Raw genomic sequence first — 22,564 nt, 5'->3', positions numbered from 1 at the left:
AAATCATACATCCAACTCGATACCTACAAACAATCCCATTGTAGCCGCTTAACCCTTCTCTTACTTGATTGATCTTTGCTTCCTCTTGCCTTATTTGCTTTTCTTGATCAAATGTTGAATTTATCCAAGAAAAATCTAAGTATCCAAGAGTGTGAGAGGGAGAGAATATAGAGATATCTCCAAAATTGAACGACAAAAGGTTACCAACTGGTCCTTAGAATCCTTTTTATTAATGAGGCCTCTATTTTCTTCATTTTCCATTATTTTCCTTCAATTTCCTCCTCACATGAAAGTTGTGACCTTTCACCTTCCTTTTCTCCTAATTTCCATTATATTCATAAATAAAATGCCACTAAATTCCATTTTTCCTTTCCAAATTATTTTCCACTGCCTTATCCAATTTCCTCAACCATAATAAACCAAATGAACACCTACACTAGGATGTTTGGCCCAACACTCAACTTGGAATACCTCTCCCATGACCTTGGTCTTATATTTTCTTTACATGAATTTTGGACCAGGGTTGTTACGAAAATCTAATACAGGCCTACATCTTCTTCTATATTTTGGAACAATATTAAGATAGGAAAAAATTTCCAACAACTAATAAGAATCAACAATCCTACATGTGTTTTTACTTATGAAAACAAGAAACTAAAAGATACCTTAGATCGATTTATTTCATGCACCATCAATATTAATATTTCTTTTTGCCTTGGTTTATGTGCCTCAGGTTAAGGAGGAGAGAATCCATCGTGGTTAGGACAAGTCCTCAATGGCTCATTGAATCCTGAAAGAACTGCAATCAAACATGTTGCAACTCGGTGGTTGGTGTTTCTAGCATCTATCTTCCTAATGGAGATGAAATTTAGATTAAGATGGCTCTGGTATGGAATTTTATTTTCAAGGAGTCTACAAAAGGTAATTTATTGATTATACTAGTGGCATTTGGGGAGAGCGCATCTTCTGAGCTAGCATCACGATTTTCACTTATTGAAAATACATGTTGTTAGGCTTATTATGTTTTGTGTATGGTAGATGTGCATGTGTGCATGTGAAGGCTCCTTCCAACATTAGACTGGATATTTTCTATTATCATTTATTTTAAATGTTCATCTATAGGGTGCAAAGCCTAGTGTGGGTGGTGAACTTCCTGGCCATAAATTCATTGGTGATATTGCTGGTACAAGAAATTCAACTGTTGGTGTGGGGCTTATTATCCCTCCTCCACATCATGATATTTATTCCATTGAAGATCTTGCACAACTTATTTATGATCTTAAGGTAATTATAGAGTAACGACTTAAAGGAACAATTTTTGTTTTACTTCTTAAAGAATATGTACACATTGTTTTGCTATGCGCTATTTTAGTTTTATACAGTTCTTGGAGTGGCTTGAGAATGTGACATGCCTTGGAATATCCTAGTAAGGAGAAGGAACTGACATTCCAGATGAAGATTAGAAGGCTTTGTTCCTGAAATTATATGTATTTCTATCAACTAATCTATGCAAAATGAATTTCATAATTAATGCTTAAATACTATTAGGCCTATATTTTTTTCTAATGTGAAATGCATAGTGACAACATTCATCTAAACTTAGACTATAATTTGATTTGCTTATTCCAGATGGTTCGAAATCTGGAGGATTCTTTGAATGTTATCTTTCTTCCCAATCTCGTTTTCCTTAAACCACACACAATTTACAATGTTTGTTAGACTGAAACGTACATATCCTAAAAGGACTATCAACCAAAGTTGGTCAAAATCATATTGCTTCCTTTGAACCAAACACAAGGGGGCTTTGCATGTTGTAAGGTTTCATGTTTAAGATATGAGGTTTGCAGTGTTGGAAGGTGAGAAAGATGTATTTGACTATTTTGATGGATTTTGCTGTAGAATTCTAATCCAGGAGCTAGAATCAGTATAAAGTTGGTCTCTGAAGCTGGAGTTGGAGTGATAGCAAGTGGTGTAGTAAAGGGCCATGCAGATCATGTATTGATTTCAGGATATGATGGTGGTACTGGAACATCTCGCTGGAAAAAAATAAAACATGATGGGATGCCATGGGAACTTGGGCTAGCAGAGACTCATCAAAGATTGGTGGCTAATGACTTGTGTAGTCATATAGTTCTACAAACATGTGGTCAACTAAAAATAGGAAGAGATGTTTTCATAGATGCTCTCCTTGGTGCATAAGAGTTTCGTTTCAATTCACCACCCGTTATCAGTATGGGATGCATCATGATGCGCAAATTTCATAAAAACATATGTTTGGTTGGTATTGCTACTCAAGATCTCATTTAAGGGAAAAAATTGTAGGAGAACCAAAACATGTCATTAATTTCTTCTTCATGCTTGCCAAAGAGGTTCATGAAATTATGTCTGAGATGGGTTTGAAAACTATAAAGGAGATGGTCAGTCATGCAGATATGGTAGAGATAGATAAAGAGGTTATTGTTAAACACACATGGAAAACATAGAATAGGAAAGATAAATCATTGAGTTCATTTTTTATTAACATCAGATATACATTTATAGTACATTATGTGACTCTTGGGTTTCAGATCCCAAGGTCTCTTGGACTGCTTTTGTCCATTCAACTTCCACACTAACCATTTACGATTAGGTGTCCAACATTCCCCCCCTTAATCCGAAGGGTTATGTATGAGTCCAAGAAGAGAGCTGTAATACAACATGTGCAACAAATGCATGGCAGCACTAGGCTGAATGTGCTCTATGAAATGTTGGTAAAAAGGGCGGTGGTTTAAGGATGACCACCAACACTGGAACGCTTAGTGCAGTTCCCGGAACTCTTCCAAAACTGGCAAGAAACTGAAGTTTTCTGCTAGAGGAAGTGATCCTATTGTTTTAAAGAGGGAAACCTTCAACCATAAAAGGGAGGCCTCACCTCGCATAAAAGGTAAAACTTCTACCTGAAAAGGGAAGTCTCAACCTGTGATGGTTTAAGGATAACCAACAACTCTGGAATGCTTAATGCAATTCCTGGAACTCTTCCAAAGCTGGCAAGAAGCTGGTGTCTTCTGCTAGAGGAAGTGTTCTCAATTTTGTTCCTGGAACTCTTCCAAAGCTGGCAAGAAGCTGAAGTCTTCTGCTAGAGGAAGTGTCCCAGATTTCCAACTGAAGGCATGTTCAGGGGCATCTTTGTCTCTGGCTACAACTCTGAAACTGGTGTGGCAGGTTGTGGCTCAGGCTCGCTTGATGTGGCTTTGAAGCTTGTAGATGACCATCATTTCCCCCCCTGTCAGATACAAGGTGAGAAGATGGAGGAAACTCAACTGCAAGACTGTTCAATATTCTGGAACAAGTTCTAATATGTGTTTGGAATATCTTCTTGGTTGTTGATGCCCATTGCCAAGAAGCGATCCATCCAAGATGAATCTTTGTTCTTGCAGGACGTTTGTTTTTGAAGCATCTGTGTGAAGAATGGCTGGTTTTATGACAGTGCTCACATGGATGAAGATCAAAACAGTGATCTTTCAGATGGCCAACTCGGTCACAGTGTTGGCATTTCACGATCTGTTGTTGTTGTTGTTGTTGTTGCTGTGGAAGAGGGGCAGAATCTGAAACAGCTGAAGCTGAACTGTCATGAGGAGTAGGTGCACTGTCATGAGGAGCAGGTGAACTGTCATGAATGAGTCCAGCACTCTGAAACTGAATGGGCTTTGAGTAGTCTGGAATATGAAAGGACAAGTCCTTGTCATATCCAAGACCAGTTCTGTGCTTGTTGTGGACAAGCTGTTCCCAAGGTCTGATGATGGGCTTGGGAAGTGAAAACTGAGTTTTTGCATCTGCATGTACAACTGTTGCTTTATTGGTTTCTGGATCTGAATGAACTTGCTGCTTATGGGAGTCTATTTCACTGTTCTGAACAAAAACAGGTTCAGAATGATGACTCCTTTGTTTTATTTCTTCTTGCTGAAGCTGAGATTCAAGCTGTAAAAAATCAATCTTTTCTTGTGCATTATATAAGCATGTCTGAATGTCACAAAGAGTGTCTTTGCGAACATTTACCTTCCCACCAATAGTGGAGTGTATTAGTGTATTCAGTAACTCTAATACATCATCAAATCTAGCCATTGTCTCAACAAAGAAATGAACACTCAACTAATTCCAGCTAAGAATTTAGCCAATCACAAACAGATTTGTGTCCAGCAAGAATGAAAGGCTCAAAGTCCTTCCAACACAGATACAATAGATATGTTTCACCCTTAAAATGCTTAGGTATACCAAGATACGCTTTGTATGGATGCACAACTAAATGACTTCTTCCTTCTTTGAAATTCGAACTTCAACTATAGGAATGGATTTCATATACCTCTGATGTATCAACTCAAATAATAACAGAGATTGGAAGCAGATGAACAGCTAATATTCAAGAGATTATTAGAGACTGATGAACTAATAACTCCAAACAGATCAATACATCACTGAAGTTTGTGTTGCAACCCTCATGAAGATGGAGAATAGCCTATGCATATTTTGATGCATCTATGCCACTGTTCAACTCCGGGCAGAGTTTCCGTCCTGAAATCTCTGTTGATTCCTGTACTTCATATAAGGTAACAGCGGGTGGAACTTTACACTTGCTGATTAATTCGTGTGGAGATATTAATGAACTTGGCTTACAAAAGCGCACCTCAGCAGGTATTGATGAATATGATACGAATGAGAAAACATATCAGTGTGCTTCGTATGAGATGTGCATATATATATGGGCGGTATCTTAATGTAAAAAATACACCAGAAATGTCATACACAAAGAAATTTCCGAGATCCAAATCTACAATTATAAACACTCATCGCACAAAATGGCTTTCAACCTCATATACTTTCATGATGAGAACTGCGCAATATGCTATGAAGATAACCACCAGTCATGATCAAAGAGACAAGGGATACAACACCGGCACGGAAAAACTTTCCAGATTTCTTGAAACGAGACCCCAGAAGACTACCTCCTTCACGGCAAGCCCGGTCTCCTCCACGAGTCACGTACAACAGTCAAGACGGGCACCACAAGCTGCATTATATGATTTGCAAGCCGAATAGCAAACACGAAGCCGATTATCACCATCGCATCTTTGAATGGAAATTCAACAAGCTAGCCGCTTTGCCGCTGCTGCACAATAACCATTATCCAGAATAGCAAACAGTGTCCGACTAGTTGGAAACAACCTGTTGTAGTTTGGCATTACAATAGCTGCTTCTAATTGCTGCAGAATGCTTGCTTCACTTGGAGCACAGTGTTGACCTTCTGAATCACGTACAAGAACATCTCCACACATTGACAAACTTGAAAAGAGAACACATTTTCGTTTCTCCTTAGCAATCAGATTGAAAAACAAGCAAATAAATCAGAACAAACACACTAATTTACAAAGCTTCACCCGAATCTTTAACGCCGGACCACAAAAAAGCTCGCACACATCACAACACCTCCTAACACAAAACCACGCCCTCTTTGTCAAAATATGCCAGAGTAGCCTCCGGCAGCTTCTCCCCCACTGAAATAGTTGCTCTGATTGGCTGTAATGTTGTTGATGACCGAACAAATGTCCAGGTTCAAGACCTTGACGACACCGTCCTCTGCCAACAGCGCATAGCGCCTCGATCGAACCCCTAAACCCGCAGGTTTATCGCTCAAATCAAGAGTAACACCCAATGCTTTGGTTCTTGATTTCCATCGGCCAGCAGGAGGACCTTATCACCTACATTCAGATTCTGACCCCAGGCCCTCATAACAAAAGCATCGTTTACAGAAACGCAGGCAATTGTGTCAACCCCTTTGGCCTTCAGCTCATCGGCTTTCTCCACAAATCCTGGGAGATGTTTCTGAGAGCAAGTGGGTGTGAAGGCACCGGGAACGGCCAACAGAACCACTTTCTTCGGAAAAACAAAATCTTTGAACGCTTCAACGGAAGCCGAAACTCTATCGTCACGCCAGGGTTTCGATACTTTTTCCAATAATTATTTGGCGTTACATCGACCACACCAGAGGGATCCTCCTTCTTTCTTGAGCGCTGTAAAGTCGGGTTCTCCACTGAGCGTTTGAGTGCAAATCTGAGTGGAAATCAAGACAGATATGGAGTAGATTCATTTTTACTGAAATGGTGTCTCGATGCCAATAGTTTGGAGGGAATCTAATCTCTCATGTAGCGGCTCCTTCACTATTCACATTCAACTCTTCACCTCCCAAACACAAATTTTAGGATTTAATAACGTCTCAATACAATGTTCAACATCATACCTCTCGTTGCAACGCTTCTCGCATTGTCTCCTTACAACGAAAGGAGGGTCCATGAATGTCTCAAGCAAAATATTTTGACCAACGTGCACAATGCATACCAATGGACAGTTTCTCAAAAGAAGAGAATGATGGGCAGATGGAGAAATGGAGTTACCATGCACAAAGGCGCAGCTCCACCTTCTACGCTATACAACAGTTCAGTAAATTTCCCAAACAAAGAGAGCGAACCAGGTAATGGCACATTCACTGAAGCAGATAAGATCTCTGCAGCAAGATATGATTGATCTCCATACATGAAAAGCTGTCTAGCAGGGAACGTGGCAGAAGAGCATATTATGGCAGTAAAGCTGTTACACACGAGGAGGAAGGCCGAGGGACCGAGGTAACGTATATACCATCAACGGATCTACACAGATTTCCAAGTTGGTCTAAGGCGGCAGGTTTTAAAACGCATATGGCAGAGGCAGCAAACGTTCATGGACAGACCTTCAGGCAGACAGAGAGCAGAGATGGCAGACAGTGTTATTATGAGGTCTGCGTATGCAACGTCTTGAATATGGAGTGGCTGGCAGTGTAACGTGTGCCTTAGATTTGGGCGCATTGATTTTCCAAGATTTCTATACGCATAATTGAGGGTAGCGTTTCATGCAAATTAATCAACACAGATATGAACCGCATAGTTGAACCAATGAACCAGCACTCACGCCACACTACAGACTTCAATCTTAATGAGTAATATGAATTTATCCTAACAAATGTTCACAAACTCACAAGCTTCATTAAGAGATAGAAGCGTTGGTTTACACAGGCCACAAAAACAAGTGGCTTACACAATATTGAGAAAGTTATGAACGTACCAGCTCTGATACCATGTTAAACACACATGGAAAACATAGAATAGGAAAGATAAATCATTGAGTTTATTTTTTATTAACATCAGATATACATTTATAGTACATTATGTGACTCTTGGGTTTCAGATCCCAAGGTCTCTTGGACTGCTTTTGTCCATTCAACTTCCACACTAACCATTTATGATTAGGTGTCCAACAGTTATAGATAGTAATGAGAAGCTTCAAAATATTGATATTTCTTTGTTACTTTGGCCTGCAACAAATATTCGCCTAGAAGTTGCTCAATATTATGTCGAGGGACAAGATCATGGTCTGGATATGACCTTGGACCAAGAGTTGATCAAGATTTTAAAGGAAGCTCTAGAGAAAGGTATACATGCTTACATGGAGATGCCCATGAAGAATGTCAATAAAGTTTTAGGTACAATTCTTAGCCATTAAGTTACAAAAAGATACAATATGACAGGTTTGCCCACAAACACATTTCATGTAAAACTAACAGGCAGTGCAGGTCATAGCCTTGGGGAATTCCTTTGTTCAGGTGTTACCGTGGAGTTGGAAGGGGACAATAATTATTATGTTGGTAAGGGTTTATCAAGAGGGAATATCATGGTTTACCCTCCTAGAAGAAGCCAGATTGATCCTAAAGAAAACATTATCAGTTGGAGAATTGCTCTATATGGGGTAGTAAGTTAGAAACATACTTCAATGCTATGGCAGCGAAGAGGTTTGTGTGAGTAATTCGGGTGCCAAAACAATGGTTGAAGGAGTAGGAGATCATGGATGTGAATACATGACTGGTGGAACTGTGGTCATCTTGGGAAAAACTAGGAGGAATTTTGTAGCTAAAATGAGTAGGGGTATTACCCATGTTCTTAATGTTGATGGAAAATTTCATTAACGGTCCAGTATCGAGTTGGTAGACATTGAAAATGTTGAAGAGGAATATGATGTCACGCCGCTAAAGATGATGATACAACAAAACATGTGTTACTCTGATAGTCAGTTGGTAAGATAAGTCTTTGCTGATTTTGAAGCTTTCCTCCCAAAGTTTGTGAAAGTATTCCCACGAGACTATAAAAGAGTGTTGTAAGAAATAAAGGCTAGGAATAATGAAAATGAAGAAGAGGAGGCTTACTTCATGAAGAAATATTCCTTTGAGGAGATAAAGAGGAGGGAAAAAGTTTCTTCAAATCAACAAAAAAAAAAGGGGGGGGTGGGCTTACAAGGTCCATTTTCATGTAGTTCAACTCATTTTTTCTTTATTTTTAATTTCAACTATATAACATGTATATCATCATCAAATATTAACATCGGTATATAAAATCCTTAATTCTTTCTAACGATTTGACAACGCCATTAAACATTAAGTTTTATAAATGTTGAGTGTGATGGCTTGGTCTTGGGGCTAACATTTCTATCTAATTTGCAACAAAGTGAACTTAAAGTGGTGGCACATAGACCTCCAAAAATACATAATGCAATTAAGCACCATGGTTTTCTTATGCATGAGCGTGAGAGTCTTAAATATAGAGATGTTGCAACACGTATAAATGATTGGAAAGAAGTGGTTGAGGAAAATAAGCCATGGCCACTACTGAAGACACAATCAACTAGGTATATGGATTGTGGAACCCCCTTTTATCATCAGGTTATAGTCCAAACATAATTTATTTTCCCCTAATTATTAAATAAAATAGCAAGTGAAACATAATGTATTTATACAGTTAAAACTTCAAATGTTATATTCATTGTCTAAGTGTTTTCCTTCTTGTATAATGAAAAGCTTCTTAGTTACATTCCTTGTTCCTATATATTTTATGTTTTGCTAGATTGTACACTTATCTATATTTTGAACGTGTGAAACTTTTTCCTCAATGCAGGATAGCATTGGATGTCATCTTGCGAACAAAATACATGAGTGGAATGAATTAGTGCACCAAGGGGGTTGGCAATAAGAATCTGAACGGATGCTAGAAACAAACAATTTTCCAGGATTCACTGGAGGTGTATGCCTTGCCCCTTGTGAAGGTGCATGTGTACTTGGAATAATTGAAAATCCACTATCTATTAAAAGTATTGAATGTTCAATCATTGATAGCTATTTCAAATAAGGTTGGATGGTTCTACTTCCACCCGAGAAGAGCACATGGCATGTGTCTTTCATTTACAATTCTTAATTCCATTCTTATAATGCTTATCATTTTGAAAATAAAAAATATGTTTTCTATGATGTGGTGAACTAGATCTTGATATGGATGGTTCATTGGGTGCATGAAGAAATTTTCTATAGTGGGTAGTGGGCTAGCTAGTTTGGCTATTGCCAATCAACTTAATAAAGTTGGGCACTATTTCACTGTTTATGCACGTTCTGGTCAAATTGGAGGTCTGATGATGTATGTATTTTTGAATGGAAACAAACTAACTTGATGTTGTCTAGTGATATGTTTAATCTGATGGAAGAGGAAGGTGTTAATTTTGTTGTGAATGAAAATGTTGGAGTTGACTCTCTTTTTTATTTGGAGAATTTTCTCGTTGAAAATGATGCTCTTCTTTTGGCATGTGGCTTTGTTGCACCACATGCCAAAAGAAGAGCATCATTTTCAACGAAAAGCATCCCCACATAGAAAAGAGAGTCAACTCCAACATTTGCATTCACAAAAAAATTAACAACTTCCTCTTCCATCATATCAACACGCCATTGGACAACATCAAGTTTGATTGTTTCCATATTCAAAACTCCATACATCATCAGACCTCCAATTTGACCAACACATTCATAAACAGTGACAAAGTGCCCAACTTTATTAAGTTGATCAGCAATAGCCAAACTAGCTGGCCCACTACCCACTATAGAAAATTTCTTCCTGCTCCCAATGAACGATCCATATCAAGATCTAGTTCACCACATCATAGAAAACATATAGTTTATTTTCAAAATGATAAGAATCATAAGAACGTAATTAAGAATTATAAATTAAACACACATCCCATGTCCTCTTCTCAAGTGGAATTGGAACCATCCAACCTTCTTCGAAATATTTATCAATGATGGAACATTCAATACTTTTAATAGATACTAGATTTTCAATTATTCAAAGTACACATGCACCTTCACAAGGGCTAGGGCATACACCTCCAGTGAATCCTGGAAAATTATTTGTTTCTAGCATCCCTTCAAATGGTTCTCGCAAGCCCCCTTGGTGCACTAATTCATTCCACTCAGGTATTTTGTTCCCAAGAGGACATCCATTGCTATTCTGCATTCAGGAAAAAGTTTCACGCGTTTACAATATAGATATGTGTACAATCTAGCAAAACAAAAAATATATAGGAACAAGGAATGTAAATAAGAATCTTTTCACTATAAAAAAAGGAAAACACTTAGACAGTGAATATAACATATGAAGTTTTAACTGTATAAATACATTATGTTTCACTTGTTATTTTATTAAATAATTAGGGGAAAATAAATTATATTTGCACTATAATATGATGATAAAAGGGGGTTCCACAATCCATACACCTAGTTGATTGTGTCTTCAGTAGTGGCCCTGGCTTGTTTTCCTAAACCACTTCTTTCCAATCATTTATATGTGTTGCAGCATCTCTATATTTAAGACTCTCGCGCTCATGCATCAGAAAACCATTGTGCTTAACTACAAAATCTATTTTTGGAGGTCTATGTGCCACCACTTTATGTTCACTTTGTTGTAAATTAGATAGAAATGTTAGATCCATGACCAAGCCATCACACTCAACATTTATACAACGTAATGTTTAATGGTGTTTTCAAATCATTTGAAAGAATCAAGGATTTTATATAGTGGAGTTAATATTTGATGATGATATACATGTTATTAAGTTGAAATAAAAAATAAAGAAAAAAATGAGTTGAACTACATGAAATTGGACCTTGTAAGCCCCTTGATTTTTTTATGTTGATTTGAAGCAACTTTTTCCCTCCTCTTTATCTCCTCAAAGGCATATTTCTTCATCAATTCAGCCTCCTCTTCTTACTTCGCAGTATTCCTAGCTTTCATTTACTGCAACACTCTTTTATAGTCTCGTGGGAATACTTTCACAAACTTTGGGAGGAAAGCTTCAAAATCAACAAGGACTTCTGTTACCAACTGACTATTAGAGTGACGCAGGTGTTGGTGTATCATCATCTTCAATGGCATGAAATCATCTTCCTCTTCAACATTTTCAAGGTCTAACAACTCAATATTTCATCTTGAATCAAATTTTCCATCAACATTAAGAACATAGGCAATACCTCCACTCATTTCAGCTGCAAAATTCCTCCCGGTTTTTCCCAAGATGACCACAGTTCCACCAGTCATGTATTCACATCCATGATCTCCTACTCCTTCAACCATTGTTCTGGCACCTAAATTACACACACAAACCTCTCCGCTGCCATAGCATCGAAGTATGTTTCTCCACTTACTACCCCATATAGAGAAACTCTCTCAACGATAATGGTTTCTTTAGGATCAAACTGGCTTCTTCTAGGAGGGTAAACCATGATCTTTCCTCCTAATAAACCCTTACCAACATAATCATTATTGTCCCCTTCCAAATCTAGGGTAACACCTGAACAAAGGAATGCCCCAAGGCTCTGACCTGCACTACCTGTTAGTTTTACATGAAATGTGTTTGTGGGAAAACCCGTCATATTGTATCTTTTTGTAACTTAATGGCTAAGAATTGTACCAAAAACTTTATTGGCATTCTTCATGGGCATCTCCATGTAAGCAGGTATACCTTTCTCTAGAGCTTCCTTTAAAATCTTGATCAACTCTTGGTCCAACACCATATCCAAACCATGATCTTGTGCCTGAACACAATATTGAGCAACTTCTGGGCGAATATTTGTGGAAGGCCAAAGTAACAAAGAAAGATCAATATTTTCAAGCTTCTCATCACTATCTATAACCTCTTTATCCATCTCTACCATATATGCATGACTGACCATCTCCTTTATAGTTTTCAAACCCATCTCATACATAAGTTCATGAACCTCTTTCGCAAGCATGAAGAATAAATTAATGACATGTTTTGGTTCTCCTACAAATTTTTCCCTTAAAATAGATCCTAAGTAGCAATGTGAACCAAACATGTGTTTTTATGACATTTGTGCATCATGATGCAACCTATACTGATAAGGGGTGGTGAACTGAAATGAAACTCTTATGCACCAAGGAGAGCAGTTATGACAACATCTCCTCCTATTTTTAGTTCACAATCTCTTTGAAAAACTATATGACCACACAAGTCATTAGCCACCAATATCTGATGAGTCTCTTGCTAACCCAAGTTCCCATGGCATCCCATCATCTTTTATTTTTGTCCAACGAGATGCTCCAGTACCACCATCACATCTTGAAATCAATACATGATCTGCATGGCCCTTTATTACACCACTTTCTATCACTCCAACTCTAGCTTCAAAGACAAGCTTTACAATGATTCTAGCTCCTAGATTAGAATTTTGCAGTGAAATCTATCAAAATACTCAAATACATCTTTCTCACCTTCCAACACTGCAAACATCATATCTTAAACATGAAGCCTTACAACATGCAAATCCCCCCTGTGTTTGGTTCAGAGGAAGGAATATGGTTTTGACCAACTTTGGTTGATAATCCTTTTGGGATATGTACATTTCAGTCTAATAAACATTGGAAATTATGTGTGGTTTAAGAAAAATTGGATTGGGAAGAAAGATAATATTAAAAGAATCCTCCAGAGTTCTGACCATCCAGAACAAGTAGATCAAATTATAGTATATAGTTTAGATGAATTTTTCACATATTAGTTGATAGAACTACATATAAATTTTAGGAACAAAGCCTTTTAATCTTCAACTGGAATGTCAAGTCCATCTCCTTACTAGGATATTCCAAGGCATGTCACATTCTCAAGCCACTCTAAGAACTGTATAAAAATAAAATAGCACATAGCAAAACAATGTGTACATATTCTTTAAGAAGTAAAACAAAAAATTTTCCTTTAAGTCGTTACTCTATAATAAGGGCTAATAAGCCCCACACCAGTGGTTGAATTTCTTGTACCAGCAATATCACCAATGACTTTATGGCCAGGAAGTTCACCACCCTCACTAGGCTTTGCACCCTGTAGACGAACATTTAAAATAAATGATAATAGAAAATATCCAGTCTAATGTAGGAAGGATCCTTCACATGCATGCATCCAATTCTACCATACACAAAACATAATAAGCCTAACAACATGTTTTTTCAACAAGTGAAAATCATGATGCTAGCTCAGAAGACGCACTCTCCCCAAATGCCACTAGTATCATCAATAAATTGCCTTTTGAAGACTCCTTGAAAAGAAAATTCCATACCAGAGCCATCTTAATCTAAATTTCATCTCCATTAGTAAGATAGATGCTAGAAACACCAAACCACCCACTTGCAACATGTTTGATTGCACTTCTTTCAAGATTCACCAAGCCATCGAGGACTTGTCCTAACCATGATGGATTCTCTCCTCCTTCACTTGAGGCACATAAACCAAGGAAGAAATAAATATTAATATTGATGGTGCATGAAAGAAATCGACCTAAGGTATCTTTCAGTTTCTTCTTTTCATAAGTAAAAACACATCTAGGATTTTTTATTCTTATTAGTTGTTGGAAAACTTTTCCTATCTTAATATTGTTCCAAAAGATAAAAGAAGATACAAACCTGTATTAGATTTTTGCAACAACCCTGGTCAAAAATTCATGTAAAAACAATATAAGACCAAGGTCATGGGACATGTATTCCAAGTTGAGTGTTGGGCCAAACATCCTAGTGGGGGTGTTCATTTGGTTTATTATGGCTGAGGAAATTGACTAAGGAAATGGAAAAGGCTTTGGAAAGGAAAAATGGCATTTATTGGCATTTTATTTATGAAAATAATGGAAATTAGGAAAAAAGGAAACTGAAAGGACGCGGCTTGCATGTGAAGAGGAAATTGAAGGAAAATAATGGAAAATGAAGAAAATAGAGGCCTCGTTAATAAAAAGGCTTATAAGGATCAGTTAGTGACGTTTTATCAGTTCAGTTTTGGAGATATCTATCTATTCTCTGCCTCTCACGCTCTTGGACATTTAGATTTTTCTTGGGTAACTTTAGCATTGGATCAAGAAAAGAAAATAAGGCAAGAGGAAGCAAAGATTAAGCAAGTAAGAGCAGGATTAAGAGGCTACATTGGGATTTTTTGCGGGTATCGATTTGCATGTATGATTTCCTTGCTAGTTTTGGCATACATGGTTATGCATGTGTTCTTGGCTCTCTTGTTGACATTGGAATGGGTTTTTTTAGGTGTGACGGTGTTTTTCAGCCTTACCTTGCCATTTCCGGATAGCAATGGTGTTATGGGGTTCCAATCTTTTGGTTGAGCTAGATTGTTGGACGGATTCGAAACTGAGTGCGGTGGTCTTAGAAAGAAATAACACATGGCCTATTGATCCTTCAATCATATTGTGGATTGTGGTGAATGCTTGGCCTAGTAACCCCTAAACTGAACTATGGGTTATGGTAAAGTTGGATTTTGTGTTACCTAGGTGGGCCTAGGAATACTCAACTGATGAATGGCAGGATATACAACAAATCCTAGAGGTGGGTGCCCTCGGTTAGGCCTAGGAATCCTTGGCAATGTTATCGGAACCGAACTGGTGATCGAATTGAAAAACCTTGTGGACTAGGAACCAGTCGGAACCGCTAAAAAAACGGTTTACTAAAAACACATAAAATATTCATATTTTAAATAAAGACATATATATTCATGTGCATACATATGAATCCAAACCATTTATACACAAATATGAAAAATTTATCATTTACATATCATGTAAGGGTGCAGATAACCAAAATAGCATCGGGTGTAATCCATCTCTAAATAGAAAACACATCAACAAATAGGCTCTAGATAGCCTCTAGCATCCAAAAAAACATGCGACAACAAACGTCTACATATCCTCAAAATCATTGCCTATGTTGGGGTGTTCATCATTAATATAACCATTTAGGCATTAAAATAAGATAGAAGAAAATGTAGCATGTCATATAAAGATTTTGTTTGAGTGATGGGTACATTTTTAGTAGCGTCATGATAGAGTAGTTGTACAACCAATGCCACTAACATCAAAGTACATAGAGGGCTTGGTTCTTTTCATTAAATACTAGTTCCATGCCCTCATACATGACAAAATCCATGTTGCAATCCCCCCAATCCTGAAATCTTGAAAAAACTATTAAGTCTAATGGATTTTGAGTGAAATCTAAATTCTACTTTCTCCATATGTAATCCAATGAGGTTGGAACCACTCTCAAACATCCTGAGTCATTTCATGGTAATGTTAAAATTTTAAGTAAAAGGATGAAAATGAAAGACCATAGGCTTGATCATTAGGCCGAGGGCCATAGGCTTGAATATTAGGCTAGCCTAGGGGAGAATTAGAAGTGGGCCAAATAAATCAAAAAATAAAAAAAATAAAGTAATTTTTTATGCTGGCTTGCGTAGGTACCACTCTCAAACATCCTAGGACCATAGGCTCGATCATTTGGTTGAGGGCCATAGGCTTGAATATTAGGCTAGCCTAGGGGAGAATTAGAAGTGGGCCAAATAACTGGGAAAAAATCAAAAAATTAAAAAAAGGCAATTTTTTATACTAGCTTGCATAGGTACATGGAACCGGTCCTGAACTGGCTTGTTTAGTGAAATAGGTCAGTTCGGTAACGAACCAGCCAGTTCCATTACAAAATTGGTCGGTTCGGTATCGAACAGGCATATTCTGGTTCGTACCAGTTTTGGTCCAAAAATGGTCGGACTGGCCAGTTCCACCGGTTCCATTGATTAGAGACTTAATCTCGATCACTGAAGACTTAGCAGGAAAATTATGAAATAGAGGCTTGGGTTTCATTTGGAAACACACTAGAAGAGAACGAATTGATCAAGAATTCGATTCCTAGGGCAAGGTTTTCTAAGGATTTATAATTAAGTGATTATTCTGCAACAGAGGGGCAGTGAGAATCCAGGAGAAGGAATTTCCAGAGAATACAAACAGAGAGGCGGAGAGAGCCATTGTTGGGTCCCTATAATACTAGTGATTACCCCATTACTATTGTAGCTATACCCCCTATTAATAATGTTGTGCCCCTATTGCCCCCATATTGTTATTACTGTGCCCCATAGAATCCCTCTATTGTTATTTTTTTGGCTTTATATTATTATTGTTAGGTCGGCTACGATATATTGTGACTCCTTAGACTCCTATATATAGAAAGGAGGTTTTGTCATTTGAATCATCCAAGAATTTTTCATTTATGTAATGTAAAGGAGTTTTCCCCCTCGAAGAGGCTAAATTCTAAGGCGTTGATCTATCTTTTCTATCTTTTCTTGAGCTAGTTTCATAACATTTGGTATCATAGCTTTGGATTCTAGGGTTTTGCTGCTCCAAACAGGTCATCGTGGAATTTTCGCTATAATTTTTTTTCTGCGACGTTTAAGCAACTAAAAAAAAACCCATTTGCGAAGACATCGCGCTGAATCTCAGGTTCGAATTTCAGAGCTTTTTGCGCTATATTTGCGGAGATATGATCTGAGGAAGTTGGTCTTCTTGCAGACTCCTGAATTACATTCCAAACAGGTGACCTGGGGAAAATCATCATAACTTTTTCCCTGAGCATTGGATTGAAATTTCATAAGAAGGTGCAGAAAGAGGACAGAATGTAGTTTCTTGTATATATTTTTCAGAGCCAAAGGACGAAACAGTGACTTGTGGCACGTCGTACAAGTTTTCTCTACTAAACTAGTCTATAATCAGGTCACTGTGGGAGATTTCGCATAACTCTTACTTGGAGAATCCAAATTGGATCAGACTGGTGGCATTGGAAAGAGGACAGAGAGGGCTACCATAGGTTGCAATTTTAGAACTGGATGATCTGAAAGTACAGAGATACATCAGAGGCAATATTGAGCTCCTACAAAGTGAAAAAAAGTTGTGTAGATTCTTTTAAATTTTTGCTTAAGAGTGGTTTGAAAATTTATTTTGAAGGAATTCAAAGGGCTAGTAGAGCATTGTTATCGGTAACTGATGCCCCGAGGAAAGAAAATGAAAACACCTAGTAAGGAACCTGAAAGCTCTAGCATGACTCATGAAGAAGAAGAAGAAATGCTATATGATATATCAAAATTACAAGAACAAGTGCAACAAGTGTCACTTGCACAAAAAGCAATAGAATCTAAGATGGATGGTTTAAGGAAAGATGTAGAAGCTAAGATGGATGATTTAAAGAAAGGTGTAGAAGCTAAGATGGATTGTTTAAAGAAAGGTATAGAAGCTAAGATGGATGGCATGGAAGCTAAGGTGAATGGCATGGACGCTAAAATTGATGGCATGGATGATAAGATGGAAGAATTGAAGATAAATATGAATAAGTTGCTACAAGAAATGGTCACTAATGGTGAAAAGGTACTAAAGGAAACTCATGATGAGAACAAAAGAAATGTTAATCATGATTCCATAAACTCTAATTTTGGATCGAAGTCTCACCATATTCCAATAATCGATATGAGGAAGTTTGATGGCAAGGATCCCGCCACATGGATATTACAGATGGAGCATTGTTGGAAATAATACTGAGAGGGGGGGTGAATCAGTATTATATAATTCTTTTAATAAATCTTCTTTATTTGTTCTTTGAATTATTTTTGCATGTCAGTACCATAAAATAATGAGCATGAACAAAAGAAAACAGATAGTCGCACCAAAGAACACAAGATGTAAGGTGGAAACCCAATGTGGGGAAAAAACCACCTGCTGCAATATGTCTCTATCATCTTTCAAATTAGAAACTCCTTTTACAATGGTTTTGTACTGGTGCAGTCCTTTACCAGTACGTAGGCTGCAACCTGCAGAGAGCTACAACTCTCTCTCGTTTTCCAGTATCTCCTGGAAGGGAGCTACAACCCCCTACTTCTTTTCATACAAGGACCACTTTTCATAAATTTTCAAACTGGATCCATAAGCATCAATTGATCATCAAGTGTAAGAGAATCACCCAATCAACTGTAGTAACCAGATCAACAATAATAGGACCAAACCCAGAACACAACAATGATAAACAAATATTTTAAGAGAAGGAAGCACCCTGCTCAACTGCTAGCCTGAGTCCGGACTCACCCTGCTCAACTGCTAGCCTGAGTCCCGGACTCACCCTACTCAACTGCTGGCCTGAGTCCCTGGACGCACCCTGCTCAACTGCTAGCCTGCGTCCCGGACGCACCCTGCTCAACTGCTAGCCTGCGTCCCTCGCACTGAGTCTATTGAACTGCCTGCGTCCCGGCGCACCTGAACCCTTCTGCGCCTGCGTCCCGGCGCACCTGAAACGCTTCGCTCCTGCGTCCCGGACGCACCTGAACCCTTACTGCACCTGCGTCCCTCCGGGCATAGATGATTTCAAGACTTCAGAAGTAACCCAGACAATCAGATCCACAGATCTGAACATGCGCCAAGAGATCTCGGTCCATTAATAGATTCGCCTTGATTAGATCTAGACCAGATCTCACCCCATAAGATATTCAACAAAGACATGCTCAAACCAAATGATCTCCTTTTCTTTATATAGGCAATCTCCTCCTCAAATCAAGGAACAATACCACGAGCCGACACCATAGAAACACAAAACCGTCGGCTAGATACCACACAAGCAACCCCCACGTGATTTTTACTGCCTTGAAATGTGTGCACTGGGTGGACGCACCCCCTGAACGGCTGGCCTGCGTCTCTGGACGCGGACCCTGCATGGTGTACCTGCGGGTACGCACCTTCTGAATGGTGTACCTGCGTCCTTCTTAAATTTTTCAATAAATTAAGAGCTGATCATCAATCTTTGCTGCTGATATGAAGAACAGTGATCTACCACCTGAATGGGTTGCCATCAAGGACAACACCTGAACCATAATGCCAACAATCTCCCCCTTTGGACTTGATGGCAACCTCATAATCTTCAGCTTCATTCTCCCCCTTTGACATCAAGGGCAAAGGGTATGCTCCCCCTAAGATCATGCTCCCCCTGAATATGAACCAGATCTGCAGCGACGAACCATAATCCACCATGAAAGAGATAGAGACATATTGCAGCTATTTCCAAGATCTCCTTCTGACCATCCTCCATAATGCCAACAATGCATTATGTGCTCCCCCTGAACCTGTATCACCAATAAGAAGAGGTTCAACAATAAGATGATGCATCAACAACCCCCAGCTTTTGCCTGAGGTATTCAAAAGTGTCCCTGGGCAATGGTTTGGTGAAAATATCAACAACTTGTTCCTTAGAAGGAACATACTCCAACTTGACCTTCTGTTCAAGTACTTGTTCCCGGAGAAAATGGTATTTGATTGGTATGTGCTTGGTTTTTGAATGCATAATCGGATTCTTTGAGATGCTGATTGCACTTGTGTTGTCACATAAGATAGGGATTGGAGGTGTACAAGTGATTTGATAATCCTGCAAAGTCTGCATCATCCAAAGGAGTTGGGTGCAACAAGATGCAGCAGCAACATATTCCGCTTCAGCTGTAGACAAGGCAATTGAACTCTGTTTCTTGCTGAACCAAGATACTAGTCTAGAACCCATAAAGAACGCACCACCACTTGTGCTTTTCCTGTCACCCACGCTTCCGGCCCAATCTGCATCTGTATAAGCATGAAGTGTAAGATCTGTATCTCTAGGATACCATAAGCCATAATTTTGAGTCCCTTGAAGATATTTGAAAATTCTCTTCACTGCCTGAAGATGAGTCTCTTTCGGATTTGCTTGAAATCTTCCAACTATTCCAACTGCATGCATGATATCTGGTCGGGTACCTGTCAAATAAAGTAAACTTCCAATCATAGATCTGTAGGTTGGTTGATGTACTGCTGCAGATTCATCATTTGCACTGAGGCTACATCCTGTGACCATGGGTGTACATACTGGTTTTGCATCTTCCATGCCATATTTCTTCAAAATCTGTTTGAGATACTTGGTTTGAGATAAAAAGATTCCTTCTTCCTTTTGTTGGATTTGCAAACCAAGGAAATATGTCAGTTCTCCTAGTAAGGACATTTCAAATTCTTTCTGCATGACCGAGGCAAAGCTTTGACTCATAGCTTCTTCATTGCTGCCAAAAATAATGTCATCTACATACACAACAAGAATTAGTAATTTTTCATTTTCAACTTTTATATAAAGATTGCTATCTGCTGAACCTTTTGAGAACCCTTGTTGATGAAGATATTTGTCCAAGCGGTAGTACCAAGCCCTTGGAGCTTGTTTGAGACCATAGAGGGCCTTTTTCAATCTGCATATGAGGCTTGGATCATTTCCAAGAATAAACCCATCTGGCTGTTCAATGTACACTTCTTCTTCCAAGTCTCCATTCAGAAAGGCTGATTTCACGTCCATTTGAAATACTTTGAAGTTTTGAAAACTTGAGAGAGCAAGGAACATTTGGATGGCCTCAAGTCTTGCAACAGGAGCAAAGGTTTCTTCAAAGTCTATTCCTTCTTGCTGTGCATACCCTTTACAAACAAGTCTGGCTTTGTTTCTAATTACTTCTCCATTTTCATTCAATTTGTTTTTGAAGACCCATTTTGTCCCGATAACATTCTTATCTTTTGGTCTAGGAACCAGCTCCCAAGTGTTGTTCTTTTCGATCTGCTCAAGTTCTTCATCCATTGCTTTCACCCAACATTCATCTTTGCATGCTTCCTTCACATTTTGTGGTTCAGTCGAGGAGAGTAATGCCAAATAGCTTGAGGCTTCTGCAACTGTTCTTCTAGTTTGTACACCTGCTTCTTTCTGTCCCATAATCTGAGATTCTGGATGGTTTTTCTGAACATATCTGGATGGAGTCTTTTCTTCTATTCTTGTTTGCTCCTCTGGTTCTTCTTGAGGTTCTTCTTGAGGTTCTTCTTCTTCATCATTCTGTCTTTGAGGGTAGCCTTCATCTTCTTCGATATCTTCCTGATGTACTTGCCTAGGAATGTATCCCTTCTCATCAACCACCACATCAATGCTATCAACAATTCTGCCAAGTCTTTTATTGTAGCACTTGTATGCTTTGCTATGTGGAGAGTAACCAAGAAGAATGCCTTCATCTGCTCTAGGTTCAAGTTTGCCAAGCTGCTCATCAGTATTCTTGATATAGCATTTGCTCCCAAAGATTTTGAAGTGCTTTACCGAAGGAGTTTTACCACTCCAGAGTTCATGAGGAGTTTGAGTGCTGTTTACCCGGACATTTGTTTTATTGAGAATAATAACCGCAGCATGTGCAGCTTCACCCCAGAAAGTTGCGGGAGTTCCTGATTCATCAAGCATAGCACGAGCCATTTGTTGGATTGTTCTATTCATTCTTTCCACAACTCCATTTTGCTGGGGAGTTCTTGCTGTAGAGAATTCTCTTCTTATCCCATGTACTTCACAGAAATCGAAAAATTCATTTGAAGTAAATTCCCCACCTCTGTCGGATCTGAGGCACTTAATTTTGTGACCTGATTCATTTTCAACCAAGGCTTTGAAGGATTTGAATTTTTCGAATGCTTCATCTTTGTGCTTCATGAGTCCTAACCAAACAAACCTGGAGAAATCGTCAATGAATAATATCAAGTATTCTTCTCCTCGAGGTGTCCTTTTTTTGAAAGGACCGCATGTATCTGTATGTACTAGCTCAAGAGGCATGCTAGCTGATCCTTCTTTCTCTGGAAAGTTAGTTCTGGTTTGTTTTCCAAACTGACATGATTTTCATATGGTGTTGTCAGGAATTTTGATATCTGGAAGATCGCGAACTGCCTGATATTTGCATGCTTTCCTTATCTGTGAGAATCTTAGATGTCCCAACCTTCGATGCCATAACCAGTGCTCTTCATCCTTGCTTAGATAGCATTGTTGTTGTCCTTCTTCAAATATGTACAGATTATTTGGAGTTCTTTTGCCTTTGAGCACTGTTTTACCTGTATCAAGATCACGAACAAGACATCCATTTGATCTGAATATAACCTCGGTTCTTTGATCACACATTTGGCTGACACTTAGTAGATTATGCTTCAATCCATCAACATACAAAACATTTCCAGCCTTGACCGTTTCTTTTAAAGGAGCAATACCTTTTCCTTTTATAGTTGCAGGAGTATCATTTCCAAAAGAGACTTTCTTTCCCTTTTCTAAAGTAGAATAAGACTCAAGTTTTTCTTTATCACCTGTCATATGCTTCGAACATCCACTCTCAATGTACCATAGATTTTCCTGTCCCTCTGCATAAAATGCTATCCCACATCTTTCTGTTTGAGGTTCCTTTATTCTCCATGTTTTGGTGCTTGAGGCTTGTTCCTTTTTCCGCTCTTGTTCCTTTCTCTCCTGAAACCTGCTCCTGCATT

At 38.5% G+C, this 22,564-nt stretch overlaps 1 pseudogene; it reads right to left on the bottom strand.

Annotated features, from left to right (window-relative positions):
- Positions 1-9,640: 9,640 nt before the first annotated feature.
- LOC149185867 (glutamate synthase 1 [NADH], chloroplastic-like) lies at positions 9,641-13,510 on the bottom strand (annotated as a pseudogene).
- Between the last annotated feature and the right edge of the window lie 9,054 nt (positions 13,511-22,564).

Source organism: Pinus tabuliformis, chromosome 3_1, assembly GCF_031772625.1.
Source record: "Pinus tabuliformis cultivar Carrire ecotype Pingquan chromosome 3_1, CPIR1, whole genome shotgun sequence".
NCBI classification, from domain to species: domain Eukaryota; kingdom Viridiplantae; phylum Streptophyta; class Pinopsida; order Pinales; family Pinaceae; genus Pinus; species Pinus tabuliformis.
The sequence above is the reverse complement of the archived record's forward strand: the minus strand, read 5'-3'. Positions and strand labels throughout refer to the sequence as shown.